Here is a 16,104-nt window from a genome sequence, read left to right on the forward strand (position 1 = left end):
TGGTGAGAATGGGCATAGAGGCAGGTGAACCTATTATAATGACCATACGGAGAGTGTGGTTTGGTTGTATATTGACAGATCTTCTCAGGAGTCCTCAGAGAAACAGGAAGTTAAATGATCATCTGCACAAGCTACCGTTTCTGTGGCTGAACTTCTGGATTTCAACATTACGTAGTAAATTCATTGTTTCTTAAGAAAGTCTAAGGTGTTGGAGCCAGCTGGTATAGCTAGCCTTGAGTTCAAAATCTGATCATCTGAAGCCGGGTCATTTTCCTGCAGAGTTTATGGCTGTGTCCTCTAAGCGCCTGATTATTTCTAATTGGGTCCCACATTCTGCTTTAAATTGTTCACATTACCATTCCAGAGGTAGCTATTTGGTTGAGGAGATGGGGTGGCCCTCTAAATGTGTCCTTATTCCAACTTTGGAAAACACACTCCCTGTGAATGTCTTGCATTGTAACCTATCTACGTTTCTTTACCCCTAACTGTAACATCGAGAAAGGAACCCTGTCCTACTTTTCAGGATAATTGTGAGAAATAACTTATTAATGATTATAAAGCAGCTCAAAAATACAAGCTCTTCACAAATGCAAGATGATAAAAAATTCATATGAGTAACAATAACAACAATTGTATCAAGGCCACTGGGAAGGTAGCTGGAATGTGCCCGGAGGCCCAAAGGGGGAATTAGGACCTATGTACAGGAAATTTCTGTTGATGAGCACAAAGTGGTATATGAGAATAGCTAGATACTCTGGACTTCTTGAATTGTCATCTGTGTGTGTATATGCAACTCTAGGTCCCCAATAGGGACAAATTGCAGATTTGGCAAAAGTTTTTTTTTTTAAAGGAGTTGTTGGTCTAATATTCAGAGTCCTCAGCATGCCCTTCCCATGAGCTGGTGGGAATGATGTTCTAAAATCACTAATACCCCTCATTCCTGAGACTGATGACCTTCCCTTTGTCCTCTTGTCTTTCCTTTTTGCAGCAAAGCTATATACAATACAATATAGCCCTCTGCCAGCAGATCTGTTACTAAAGGAATTCATGCATCTTGCATCTTGAAGATGCATTATTAATGCCCGGACAAATCACATCAGGTGAAACGCAGCAAGTCCCTGGCACTGAAGAAAAGGAACAAAGGCTGTTTCTACAAGAGAGCAATGGATGAGACAAATTATAACAGCTGGGAGCTTCTTGTAAGTAAGATGGCATAAAAACCAGAAATGCTAAAATTGCGTGCACAGACAGCAACTTCATTTTTTCGTGGTAAAACAGATTACACATGGTGCTGGAAGAAAGCCACTGTAATTGTGGCTTCGTTAAAGTCATGGTATTGCAACTCTGAATTTCTCAAAAAAAGGGGCCAGCTTGCTGGTGACCAGATTACTCCCAAGTGCAATCCCAGGCTCTTGCACATGATTTCCGAGATGGACTAGGAAGGATGGATTTTTCTAATGGGGCCAGTGATCAACTCTGGATGTACAGGGGGAAAAATAAGATGTGGCTTGGGAGAGTTTATCAGGGAGCTCTGGGGGAATGGAGACCATCTGGGAGAGGGGGGATGAAGTCCCTCTTGTCACCTCTCCTGGCCAAGGTGGGGTTGCCTGGATAGGCTGATGTGAGGCAGTGGTTTACTAAGAGTGTGTTTCATCCTCTGACATGAGAACTTACAGATCCTTTCAACTTCTAAACTGGGCAGTTGGAGATAGATAAGTATCAGGTGTATTTCAAATGGATTAGAAAAGGCCACAAGTGCACAATCATTGAACTGCGCAGATCCATGACTGTACCTACTCCCAGTGGTCACTAATGACACATGAGCTGCTTGAGCACTAATGAGCCACCCCCCTGCCCCAGCCTTTTCTGTCGGGTCCGTGGCAGGGAGGACTTGTTTTAATTTGCAGGCCGTAGCTAAAGTTTATGGTGACATTAAAGGGAGGCATTTTCCCAACCTATTTCTATGTCATCAGTTTATTAAATAAGATTTCTTTTGGCATCTTGAAAGAAATGATATTCTTTTTAAATATGAAAACTGCTGATATGTTGCAGAAAGGGGCAGTGGTGTGTGTATGTGTGTGTGTGTGTGTGTGTGCACGCGCCTGTGCCTCATGCATACCCGTTCTCTTGTGGTTTCTGTGTAATATTGCCCACATTTTATATTTGGAGAATCACTTTCCCCTACATATACTCAACAATAAACATGAAACCACCTAATTATATTTTCATAATCATGATTAAAAACCATCTAAATTATCCTGCTTGATGTACTCAAAGAGTTTGTTGATTGCTTTTTGATGTGTATTAGAGCTTTATGTGCAGCCACACCAAATGATTTGCTTCACAATGAAATAAAGGAAAAAACCCTTTAATATGCATACACGCTTACTTAAAATATACATATATAATTCATATTTGGCTAATTAGCCAGCATCAACACAAAATCCGTGACCACGAAATAATTGTGGAAAAGTTGATTACCTTCAAATAGTACATTAATTTCATATATATGTACGCATATATGCATATATATATATTTATTTGCACAATATCAATTCTACCTTTTTTTTAAAAAAAATATTTATTTATTTATTTATTTATTTTTGGCTGTGTTGGGTCTTCGTTTCTGTGCGAGGGCTTTCTCTAGTTGCGGTGAGCGGGGGCCATTCTTCATCGAGGTGCGTGGGCCCTCTCACTGTCGCGGCCTCTCTTGTTGTGGAGCACAGGCTCCAGACACACAGGCTCAGTAGTTGTGGCTCACGGGCCTAGTTGCTCCGCGGCATGTGGGATCTTCCCAGACCAGGGCTCGAACCCGTGTCCCCTGCATTAGCAGGCAGATTCTCAACCACTGCGCCACCAGGGAAGCCCCTTCAATTCTACCTTTTACAGAGGCCATCAGTCTTTTGGACCATCAGTGCCTCAAAGTGTTTTTCACATTCTGGGAAAGAGCCTTGAGATTAAGATTTGAACTTTAGAATTAACTTTTATGACAGGAATCATATGTAAATGCTCCCCCTCTTAAAACATATGTCCCTTTGGATGATAGGGGTCATGGGCCAGTTTTCATGAAGGAACAGAAGTGGCCAGCAAGCTCCAGTGTGAGTTCTTCCTGCTGATTCCCCACAAAATGAACAAGTGTCCCTTTCCCTCCTCCTGGGGAACAACAGTGTAAAGACTTCTCATGGGTCTCCTATTTACACACAGTAATTGATCCCAGGGCAGGAAGAACTTACTTTTAGGCCTTTGTGTCAAGGCACTCCTCTGCATTTGTGTTAACATTGTGTGATGTGCCTACAAATTAGTAACCTTCATTTTCACACTCAAATTTCATCAGCTTATTTCTAACAAAGGTGTTTGTAACTGTTTACTAGTAGGGTGTTTTGCTCTGTTTGTGAATCCTTACAGGATTGGAAGCCTATCCGTTGCTTTTGGAAACAGTGGTTTGGAATAAATGGGTAGTTGACAGGTGGGGCAGTGCCTGCAATAGGTGTACATCAAAGGGGGGATGAGATGTTTTCCACATCCAGTGATGATCGGCCTAAAAAGCCAAAGTAATGAAGGTTTTAAATTTTAATACAAGGAAATAGTGGCTCATTTATTTATTTAACAAACACTGAATACCTGTTGTTTGCCAGGCACTGTCTAATCCTGAAGGGTAATGGTAAATCAAATAAAACGGAGATATGGTTACTCCCCTGGGTGGGGAAGTCACATAGAAGGAGACTCAATACAATGTGCAAATTGACATAGTAGAGATATGTGCAAAGGACCATGAGAAGATGGAGGAATAACTTCCTAAACATGGTGGGAAAGGCTTTCCTGAAGAGCATCTTGAAAGGTGAGTTGGAGCTCTGTCCATTAAAAGGCCTTCTAGACAGAGGAAATACTGTTCACGGAAGTCAGAAGTGTGAGGGGGCATGTCTTGGGAGGAGTAACACATGTCTTATGTGTTACTGCATTTTAAACTGTGAGGAGGAAAGAGGCAGGAGATCAAGTTAGAGGGGCAGGGGGCTAGAATGTAAAATATTCATGTCCTGCTCTAAGAAATTTGGACTGTATCTCATAAGCAAAGATGAAATTGAGCACCCACCATTTATCTGGTGCAGTGGTAGACCCCAGAGATAAAGCAATGAAAAAGACAGACTTAGTCCTTGCCTTGAGGGATCTTACATTCCACTGGAGGGGTAGGCAATTAAGCAAATAATCATAATACATTGTGATAACTACTGTGATAGTGGAAATATAGATGTGCTATAGCAATGTCTAGGAGTGTATCAAATCTGAACCTCAGTGATCTGAGAGAGCTTTTTCAGGGATCAACTAAGCTGAGAGTTGAAGGATGCAGCCATGCTCAGTGATACAACCCCATGGTCTCTGAAACATGTGGGGACAGCATTTCCCTCAATTCCTTTTCTCTAGGCTAAACATAAAATAATTCTCTCACTTCCCATTTCCAGACCTCATAAGTATGCCTCCAGTATCTTCTCATTTACCAATTCAGTAACTTTGTTAGAAAATAAGTGAAATTTGTTTGGCTTGATGTCTTCTTGGTGAACCCATTTTGGCTCCTAGTGGTACTCTTTTCTTCTCGAAGTGCTTACAAACCATCTATTTGATTATCCATTAGAGAATTTACTTGGGAATCAGTATCAAGATGTATTCTGAAGTGTTTACTATTTAAAAATTAAAACTTTTGCTTATTTGTAGTTTTCTGGCCTCCCTGGTTCTACAGGATTTTTCAAAAGTTACCAACAGTGGCTCTCCAATTGTATTTGCAGACTTTTACTTGGGAGTAATTACCTGAGTCCAAGTACAATTCTTCTGTAATCTCCACATTCATACTTTTTGGTTGTGTCTTAATTATGTTTACTCCTCACTTTTCTGTTTGATGATCACCCACTTTAGTGAAGATAATTGCAAAGTAAAACTAGTTTTTTTTTATACCACCTGATAATATTATTTTTATTATATAATAAAATAATATATAATAATATTATATATATTATATAATAGTATATTTCCCAAAGACACTATTCCTTTTATTGTTCAAATGTAGCACAATAAATGCTTTTTTGTCTTTGTACTTTTCACCAGACGATGTTAGCTTCTGGCCTGTGGACTTGGTGACACTCTTCATATGGTTTAATTGTCTCCTCCTCTTCTTCTTTCTCCTCAGAATCATTGATTATGTAACTCTCTTTTTCATCAACATACGTTATAAAAATTGAAATTATTGGACAATACTCTAAGAGCTACCTGGATTTCTGCGGATGTTCCTCCCCACCCCCCCACTTTTCTTTAAAAATAAATTTATTTATTTGTTTTTGGCTGCGTTGAGTCTTCGAGGCTGCACGTGGGCTTTCTCTAGTTGCGGCAAGTGGGGGCTACTCTTCGTTGCAGTGCGTGAGCTTCTCATTGTGTGGCTCCTCTTGTTGCGGAGCATGGGCTCTAGAGCGAAGGCTCAGCAGTTGTGGCACACGGGCTTAGTTGCTCTGTGGCATGTGGGATCTTCCCAGACGAGGGATCAAACCTGTGTCCCTGGCACTGGTAGGCGGATTCCTAACCACTGTGCCACCAGGGAAGTCCTGGATGTTTACCCTTTGTTAACATTATTCACAGTTGTATAATCAGACTTTCATTTTTAGTGCCCCCAGTACTTCTTAGGCCACGTTTTTTTTTTACTGTTGTGCTTTCCCAGATAAAAAAAAATTCCCTTCTAGAATCTAAGATGCACTAATCTTATGGCACAAAGAAAGGGGAAAAGAATGAGTATTTATTGATTATTTACTATCTTCCATCCCCATGTTGTTTCTTATTCACTTTCTCAACACCTTTTGCAGTTGGCTTGGTTATTTCAATTGTTCGAATGAGAAAATTGGGACTCAGTATATTGTCCAACTTAGTAAAGAATAAAGCTGGCATTTTAGCCTGAATCTGCCTGACTCTGAAGCTCTTTCTAATGTATCTAATGATAGGCTAATCACTCCCATTTGCTGACATATCTGTATGTTCCATGGATTATGATTGTTACCACTTCTTTAGAAAGTCGGAATTCATCCTCCTTAGAGGGTAAATGGAGATCCCAAAGTACCAGTGCTATCATTTCTTCTGCATATCACATTGTTCCCTTTCATGGTATCTTGACATAAATTTGGTCCTCTATGGCTTCCTAGTAATCTTCTTTATTTTTTGTAGCACTTGTAATTGGTGATCACATGGTAAAAAAGATGAGCCCTTAGAAATGAAAGAGCCTAGTTAAAGCTCTTGGTGTCTTTATAGTTATTTGTTGTTGCATAGCAATATTTCCACAAATGTAGCCACTTACAGCAACACAGATTTACTATGTCACAGTTCCACTAGGTCAGGAGTCTGGATACAATTTATCTGGGTCATCTGCTTTAGCGTCTCACAAGACTGCTCCTGAGGTGTCATCCAGGGCTGAGATTTGACAGGGAAAGGATCCACTTCCAGCCTTCAGTCCCTTGCAGGCTGCCGGACTGAGGGCCTGAGGTTCTCAATGCCTGTCAGCTGGAGAACACTCTCAGTTCCTTGCCACAGGGGCCTCCCCAGCATGACTTCCTCAAAGCCAGCAAGGGAATGACTCTCCTCATGAGACAGGCATTACAATCTTACGTAACATAGTCACACATGGAACCATGGACATCCCATCACCTTGGCCAGATTCTATTAGTTAGGAGCAAGTCCTAGTCCACTTGTATTCAGTGGGAAAAAGCCACAAGGGCATGAATACCAGGAGGTGGAACAATGGAGACCATTTTAGTGTCCACCTGGCACATGATCCATTCTTTTGGATAACACAGTGACTTTTACAGTTCTCTGAGGGTTTTCCTTGTCAACATCCCCTTAAATGACCGCAGAAATTCCTACTGGCTGTTTTTTATTAAAGCATTTTTTAACCGTATCTTTTCCTAGTGTTAAATCTACTATTCTTCTATGAACTTACAGCATATAAATAATTAATTATAATTCTTTTTTTTGGGAATTTTTGAATTTTATTTTGCTTACATTTTATATAGCAGGCTCTTCCTAGTTATCCATTTTATACATATTAGTGTATATATGTCACTCCCAATCTCCCAATTCATTACCCCCCCCACCCCCCCCATCACTTTCGCCCTTTGGGGTCCATACGTTTGTTCTCTATATCTGTGTCTCAATTTCTGCCCTGCAAACCAGGTCATCTGTACCATTTTTCTAGGTTCCACATATATGCATTAATATACAACATTTGTTTATTTCTTTCTGACGTACTTCACTCTGTATGATAGTCTCTAGATCCATCCACGACTCTACAAATGACCCAATTTCGTTCTTTTCTATGGCTGAGTAATATTCCATTGTATATATGTACCAAATCTTCTTTATCCATTCATCTGTCGATGGGCATTTAGGTTGCTTCCATGACCTGGCTATTGTAAATAGTGCTGTAATGAACATTGGGGTGCATGTGTCTTTTTGAATTATGGTTTTCTTTGGGTATATGCCCAGTAGTGGGATTGCTGGCTCATATGGTAATTCTATTTTTAGTTTTTTAAGGAACCTCCATACTGTTCTCTGTAGTGCCTGTATCAATTTACATTCCCACCAACAGTGCAAGAGGGTTCCCTTTTCTCCACACCCTCTCCAGCATTTGTTATTTGTAGATTTTCTGATGATGCCCATTCTAACTGGTGTGAGGTGATACCTCACCGTAGTTTTGATTTGCATTTCTCTAATAATTAGTGATATTGAGCAGCTTTTCATGTGCTTCTGGGCCATCTGTAATGTCTTCTTTGGAGAAATGTCTAAGTCTTCTGCCCATTTTTGGATTGGGTTGTTTGTTTCTTTAATATTGAGCTGCATGAGCTGTTTACATATTTTGGAGATTAATCCTTTGTCCGTTGATTCATTTGCAAATATTTTCTCCCATTCTGAGGGTTGTCTTTTCGTCTTGTTTGTAGTTTCCTTTGCTTTGCAAAAGCTTTTAAGTTTCATTAGGTCTCAGTTGTTTATTTTTGTTTTTATTTCCATTACTCTAGGAGGTGGATCAAAAAAGATCTTGCTGTGATATGTGTCAAAGGGTGTTCTTCCTATATTTTCCTCTAAGACTTTTATAGTGTCCAGTCCTACATTTAGGTCTCTAATCCATTTTGAGTTTATTTTTGTGTATGGTGTTAGGGAGTGTTCTAATTTCATTCTTTTACATGTAGCTGTCCAGTTTTCCCAGCACCACTTATTGAAGAGACTGTCTCTTCTCCATTGTATTTTCTTGCCTCCTTTGTCATACATTAGTTGACCAGAGGTGCATGGGTTTATCTGTGGGCTTTCTATCCTGTTCCACTGGTCTATATTTCCGTTTTTGTGCCAGTGCCATATTGTCTTGATTACTGTAGCTTTGTAGTATAGTCCGAAGTCAGGGAGTCTGATTCCTCCAGCTCCGTTTTTTTCCCTCAAGGCTGCTTTGGCTATTCGGGGTCTTTTGTGTCTTCACAAAAATTTTAAGATTTTTTTTTTCTAGTTCTGTAAAAAATGCCACTGGTAATTTGATAGGGATTGTACTGAATCTGTAGATTGCTTTGCGTAGTATAGTCATTTTCACAATGTTGATTCTTCCAATCCAAGAACATGGTATATCTCTCTATCTGTTGGTATCATCTTTAATTCCTTTCATCAGTGTCTTATAGTTTTCTGCATACAGGTCTTTTGTCTCCCTAGGTAGGTTTATTCCTAGGCATTTTCTTCTTTTTGTTGCAATGGTAAATGGAAGTGTTTCCTTAATTTCCCTTTCAGATTTTTCATCATTAATATATAGGAATGCAAGAGATTTCTGTGCATTAATTTTATATCCTGCAACTTTATCAAGTTCATTGATTAGCTCTAGTAGTTTTCTGGTGGCATCTTTAGGATATTCTATGTATAGTGTCATGTCACCTGCAGACAGTGACAGTTTTACTTCTTTTTTTCTAGTTTGTATTCCTTTTCTTTCTTTTCCTTCTCTGATTGCTCTGGCTAGGACCTCCAAAACTGTGTTGAATAATAGTGGTGAGAGTGGACATTCTTGTCTTCTTCCTCATCTTAAAGGAAATGCTTTCAGTTTTTCACCATTGAGAATGATGTTTGCTGTGGGTTTGTCATATATGACCTTTATTATGTTGAGGTAGGTTCCCTCTATGCCCACTTTCTGGAGAGTTTTTATCATAAATGAGTGTTGAATTTTGTCAAAAGCCTTTTCTGCATCTATTGAGATGATCATATGGTTTTTTTTCTTTAGTTTGTTAATATGGTGTATCACATTGGTTGATTTGCATATATTGAAGAATTATTGCATCCCTGGGATAAATCCTAACTGATCATGGTGTATGATCCTTTTAATGTGTTGTTGGATTCTGTTTGCTAGTATTTTGTTGAGGATTTTTGCATCTATATTCATCAGTGATATTAGTCTGTAATTTTCTTTTTTTGTAGTATCTTTGTCTGGTATTGGTATCAGGGTGATGGTAGCCTCATAGAACGACTTTGGGAGTGGAGTGTTCCTTCCTCTGAAATTTTTTGGAAGACTTTGAGAAAGATGGATGTTAGCTCTTCTCTAAATTTTTCATAGAATTCACCTGTGAAGCCATCTGGTCCTGGACTTTTTTTGTTTTGAAGATTTATAATCACAGTGTCAATTTCATTACTTGTGATTGGTCTGTTCATATTGTCTATTTCTTCCTGGTTCAGTCTTGGAAGGTTATACCTTTCTAAGAATTTGTCCATTTCTTCCAGGTTGTCCATTTTCTTGGCATAGAGTTGCTTGTAGTAGTCTCTTATGATGCTTTGTATTTCTGTGGTGTCTGTTGTAACTTCTTTTTTTCATTTCTAATTTTATTGATTTGAGTCCTCTCCCTCTTTTCCTTGATGAGTCTGGCTAATGGTTCATGAACTTTATCTTCTCAAAGAACCAGCTTTTAGTTTTATTGATCTTTGCTATTGTTTTCTTTGTTTCTATTTCATTTATTTCTGCTCTGATCTTTATGATTTCTTTCCTTCTGCTAACTTTGGGTTTTGTTTATTCTTCTTTCTCTAATTCCTTTAGGTGTAAGGTTAGATTGTGTATTTGAGATTTTTCTTGTTTCTTGAGGTAGGCTTGTATTGCTATAAATTTCCCTCTTAGAACTGCTTTTGCTACATCCCACATGTTTTGGATCATTGTGTTTTCATTGTAATTTGTCACTAGGTATTTTTTGATTTCCTCAGTGATCTCTTGGTTATTTAGTAACGTATTGTTTAACCTCCATGTGTTTGTGTTTTCTGCGTTTTTTTCCCTGTAACTGATTTCTAATCTCATAGCAAGTGGTTGGAAAAGATGCTTGATATGATTTCAATTTTCTTAAACTTACTGAGGCTTGATTTGTGACCCAAGATGTGATCTATCCTGGAGAATGTTCTATGTGCATTTGAGAAGAAAGCATAATCTGCTGTTTTTGGATGGAATTCCCTATAAATATCCATTAAATGTATCTCGTCTATTGTGTCATTTAAAGCTTGTGTTTCCCTATTAATGTTCTAGTTGGATGATCTGTCCATTGGTGTAAGTGAGGTGTTAAATTCCCCCACTATTATTGTGTTACTGTCGATTTCCTCTTTTATAGCTGTTAGCAGTTGCCTTATGTACTGAGGTGCTCCTCGGTTGGGTGCATAAATTTTTACAATTGTTGTATCTTCTTCTTGGATTGATCCCTTGATCATTATATAGTGTCCTTCTTTGTCTCTTATAATAGTCTTTATTTTAAAGTCTATTCTGTCTGATACAAGAATTGCTACTCCAGCTTTCTTTTGATTTCCATTTGCATGGAATATCTTTTTCCATCCCCTCACTTCCAGTCTGTATGTGTCCCTAGGTCTGAAGTGGGTCTCTTGTAGACAGCATATATATGGGTCTCATTTTTGTATCCATTCAGCAAGCCTGTGTCTTTTGGTTGGAGCATTTAATCCATTCACATTTACGGTAATTATCCGTATGTATGTTCCTATTACCATTTTGTTAGTTGTTATGGGTTTGTTTTTGTAGGCCCTTTTCTTCTCTTGTGTTTCCCACTTCGAGAAGTTCCTTTAGCAGTTGCTGTAGAGTGGGTTTGGTGGTGCTGAATTCTCTTAGCTTTTGCTTGTCTGTAAAACTTTTTATTTCTCCATCAGATCTGAATGAGATCCTTGCCGGGTAGAGTAATCTTGGTTGTAGGTTCTTCCCTTTCATCACTTTAAACATATTGTGCCACTCCCTTCTGGCTTGTAGAGTTTCTGAGGAGAAATCAGCTGTTGACCTTATGGGAGTTCCCTTGTTGGTTATTTGTCATTTTTCCTTGTTGCTTTCAATAATTTATCTGTGTCTTTAATTGTTGCCAATTTGATTATTATGTGTCTCGGTGTGTTAGTCCTTGGGTTTATCCTTCCTGGGACTCTCTGCCTTTCCTCTACTGGGGTGGCTATTTTCTTTCCCATGTTAGGGAAGTTTTCTCCTATAATCTCTTCAAATATTTTCTTGGGTCTTTTCTCTCTCTCTTCTTCTTATGGGACCCCTGTAATGCAAATGTTGTTGTGTTTAATGTTGTCCCAGCAGTTTCTTAGGCTGTCTTCATTTCTTTTCATCCTTTTTTCTTAATTCTGTTCCCTGGCAGTGAATTTCAGCATTCTGTCTTCCAGGTTACTTATCTGTTCTTCTGCCTCAGTTATTCTGCTATTGATTCCTTCTAGTGTATTTTTCATTTCAGTTATTGTATTGTTCACCTCTGTTTGTTAGTTCTCTAATTCTTCTAGGTATTTGTTCTTTAATTCTTCTAGGTCTTTGTTAAACATTTCTTGTGTCTTCTTGATCTTTTCCTCCATCCTTTTTCTGAGGTCCTGGATCGTCTTCACTATCATTATTCTGAATTCTTTTTTTGGAAGGTTACCTATCTCCACTTCATTTAGTTGTTTTCTTGGGGTTTTATCTTGTCCCTTCATCTGATACATAGCCCTCTGCCTTTTCATCTTGTCTATGTTTCTGTGAATGTGTTTTTTGTTCCACAGGTGCAGGATTGTAGTTCTTCTTGCTTCTCTTGTCTGCCATCTGGTGGATGAGGCTATCTAAGAGGCTTGTGCAAGTTTCCTAATGGGCCGGACTGGTGGTGGGTAGAGCTGACTGTTGCTCTGGTGGGTAGAGCTGGGTAAAACTTTAATCCTCTTGACTGCTGATGGGTGGGGCTGGGTTCCCTCCCTGTTGGTTGTTTGGCCTGAGGCAACCCAACACTGGAGCCTACCTGGGCTCTTTGGTGGGGCTAATGGCAGACTGTGGGAGGGCTCGCGCCAAGGAGTACTTCCCAGAACTTCTGCTGCCAGTGTCCTTGTCCTCACAGTGAGCCACAGCCACCCCCCGCCTCTGCAGGAGACCCTCCAACACTAGCAGGTAGGTCTGGTTCAGTCTCCTATGGGGTCACTGCTCCTTCCCCTGGGTTCTGATGTGCACACTACTTTGTGTGTGCCCTCCAAGAGTGGAGTCTCTGTTTCCTCCAGTGCTGTCAAAAGTCCTGCAATCAAATCCCACTAGCCTTCAAAGTCTGATTCTCTTGGAATTCCTCCTCCCGTCGCTGGACCCCCAGGTTAGGAATCCTGAGGTGGGGCTCTGAACCTTCACTCCATTGGATGGACTTCTGTGGTATAAGTGTTCTCCAGTTTGTAAGTCATCCACCCAGCAGTTATGGGATTTGAGTTTATTGTGATTGTGCCCCCGCTACCATCTCACTGTGGCTTCTCCTTTGTCTTTGGATGTGGAGCATCTTTTTTGGTGAGTTCCAGTGTCCTCCTGTCAATGATTGTTCAGCAGTTAGTTGTGATTCTGGTGCTCTTGCAAGAGGGAGTGAGCGCACGTCCTTCTACTCCGCCATCTTGAACCAGTCTCCTAGTTATAATTCTTTAATATCACTCTTTTAGCACAGGCACACACACACACACACACACATGCACTCTCACAGATAAACATTCACAGACACACACACACAGCACAGCAACTCACAGCATCTCCTCAGATTTCTTCCCCAAGACCAGTCACCTGTCTGGTCCCCATGGTCACATGCAACATTCTTCCCCTGACCTATTGGTATGCTCATAAGTTATTTCCCAGATTTGAATTATTTTCTTCCCATAATTATTAAAGGAAGGTAATTTGCTTCTTTCACCATGAGCTTTCTAGTTTTTAAAGCTTGTTTATAGTTTTTAAAGAATTCATATCAACATTATATCTCTTGCAGGAACTTTGGCCAGTTTCTTCATTATACCCTACAAGAAATAGCCTGTGGTCAAGTTAATTCAAAGGAGAATGCATGAAGTCTGCAGTGCTGGGAGATGGGAATGACAGTATTGACCCAAGTCTCTGCTACTGTCAGCCGGCTAGACCACTTATGTCGTAAAGAAAATCAGCATGGCTGGAACCTCAGCTGTTAGGGCTTGAGTTGGTGTTTGCCTCTTTGGACTCTCGTTTCCCACCCAATACATTTTATTTTATTACAGGAAAAATAATTTAGGGCTTTGGCAAAAACAGTTAAATAATTCAGAAACTGGTGATTTTTTTTCAAATTTGTAGCTGGATCAAATATTCATAAGCTGTAGATCTGTAGGTTCATTTCTTAGATGGGAAGTGCATGGGACCACCAATGCTTTATCACAGTGTGGCTGACAGAGCTCAAAGACAGGCAGCCCTGGGCTTGGTATTTATGTAAAAAAAAAAAAAGTGCTCTGCACCATTGCCTTAAATCCATTCTGCCATATTTAGACCCTTGGTACTTGTCATTTGATATGGCATCATTGACAATGACTGGAGCTTCAAACACACCTTTTGTCCTCTGTGGTGTTTCCAGTATCCCTTTCAGTAAATTTTTAATGACCTTTCAATTATGGGTCAAACAGCAGTTGACAGAATGCACCCTTGTCTAATACTAGCACTTAGTAGAGTGATGTTTTTAGATAGCAGTTAGTTTCCACAATGCTATCATGGTATTTGTGAACATACTTTAGGGTTGATCATAATGATCCCATTATAGTATGCTCTGCTTTTTTTCACAAATGTGATAGTCTTGCTTTTGTAATATTGTGGAGAAGCTCCAGATTTCGGTTTTGATTGGAAAGGACTAAGCTAGTGTGTTTTTCCCTTCTGGGCCTGTGACTTGCTAGAATCTGATCTGCTGAAGGTCTTTGGTGGGTTCCCAGTGTAGCCCTGTAGTGTAGTGTGGGAGAGAGCTATAGCCATTCCATGTGAAATCACTAGGAGGTGGAGCTGCTAAAGCAGTGCCCTTGTGAACCATTAGGTGTGGTGAAAGGTCTCATGGAAGTTTCCAAAAACTATAGGCCAAGACACGATGCTTCATACAAAGTTTATCTTTTCCATAAAACAATTTTGAATCCTTTCAACTGTGTGTACTTTCCTTCTAAATGTATAACTGCCACCACCTTTGGATTGAATGAGTGAAATCTACAAGTTGATACTTGAGCAGTAATTCAGAAAACAGCCCAAAATACTCTTGGAAGTAAGAGGAATGAAAATGTTTGTTGCTGTTACTACTAATTAGTTGGTATTGTACAATTCTTATCTTTGGGCTTGGTTTTTATAGGTGTAAAACGGCTATATGGAATAATATATGTATATAGCATAGCCATGTCCCATTAGAAGTTAGGTATTGACAATAACAGAGGGAGACTCCCAGGCCAACAGACCCAGAATGAATGCATAATCTCCTTCTGGGGCTAAGAAAATAGGGTTGATCTTTTTTATTCCTGAATCTTTAGTGCTCCGAGGATATTTTGCAGTTAAATGCTTATGAAAATAAAAACATATTTTTCTGCAGTGTGTTTATATTGCTATTTAGATATGACCTTGAAGTCTATCTCAGTGATTGACTTCTGACTTCTCTGTTAGGAACATGCCTTTGCAGAGCTAAGGGGAGTTCGATGGCATTCAGTAATGTTACTCTTGTATTAATCTGTTCTCTTTCCAAACCAAGCCATATTTGTGGGTTTTCTGTTTTTGTTTTCACCAGCTGGAGTTTGGGTTTCTAAATAAGGGGCCTAAAACCCTCAGATGGTATGGATCTCATATTTCTACATTATGATCATATTTGTTAATATTTACCCAAAGAAAGTATTCTCTATTTCAACCTTATAATGTGGAATATTTACAGTTTTGCTTGTCTCACTGACTTTCTCTTTCATATCCTGGCGTATTCTTTCTGTCCTGTGCCCTTTGCACATTCTTTTCCTTCTACTTGGAATTCTCTTTCCCTCTTTTTGCCTTGTTAATTCACCTTTAGATCTTAGCTCAAAATAGTTTTTCAGAGAATCTTATAAGAAATACTCTACTTTGCCATGAACTAGGTCTGTTTTTTTAAATTAAAAGTTGTATCTCTCTTCTTGGTGGCGCAAACTTCAAATATTATTAGATAATATATTGTGCAGTCAGTTGATTAACATCTGAATTCCCAGTCAGAATATGTACGTCTTGAAGTTGAACACCGTCTTATTCACAGTTCTACCCCAAGCCCCTCACTCAGATCCTTGCATAGGAGATGTTCAGTATTGAATGAATGAATGAATGAATATTGTTTGAAGAATTTGACTAATTTTGATCCAATTTGATATACTACTGAAGGATAGCAGTGTACACTTTAGGTCTAGTTGTGGCTTCAACTACCACTGATTCTCTGATGTCTCACAGATCTCTATACAGAATTCTCCTCTGATCTCAACATCCACTTAACCAACTCCCTATAGAACATACTTACCTGAACCCAAAAGAAGGCTTTCAATCTCAAGCTGCCCAAACTGGAATTCATGACAGAACCAATAGGATATGTATTTTATAAGAGGAGGTTTATTATAGAAATTGGCTCCTGTGGAGGCCAAGAAGTTCCATGATTTGTGTCTGTAAGCTGGAGAACCAGGAAAGCCAGTGGTTCAATTTAGTTGAGTCCCAAAGCCTGAGAATCAAGGGAGCCAATGATCTAAGTCCCAGTCCAAACCCAAAGGCCTAAGAATCGGGGGGGAGGGGGGACAAGATGTAAGTCCCAGTCTGAGACCGAAGACCCCAAGAGCACCATGTCC

General features: G+C 39.5%; 1 long non-coding RNA gene across 1 annotated transcript in view; it reads left to right on the top strand.

The window, feature by feature from the left end:
* Positions 1–16,104, top strand: part of LOC114892104 — a 331,941-nt gene that overhangs the window by 191,937 nt on the left and 123,900 nt on the right. The window contains exon 2 of the long non-coding RNA XR_003792679.1: positions 989–1,199. This is a non-coding gene — a long non-coding RNA (uncharacterized LOC114892104). The remainder of the gene's footprint in view (positions 1–988; positions 1,200–16,104) is intronic.

Source organism: Monodon monoceros, unplaced genomic scaffold (genome assembly GCF_005190385.1).
Source record: "Monodon monoceros isolate NGI ecotype Baffin Bay Population unplaced genomic scaffold, NGI_Narwhal_1 Super_Scaffold_1, whole genome shotgun sequence".
Lineage (NCBI taxonomy): Eukaryota > Metazoa > Chordata > Mammalia > Artiodactyla > Monodontidae > Monodon > Monodon monoceros.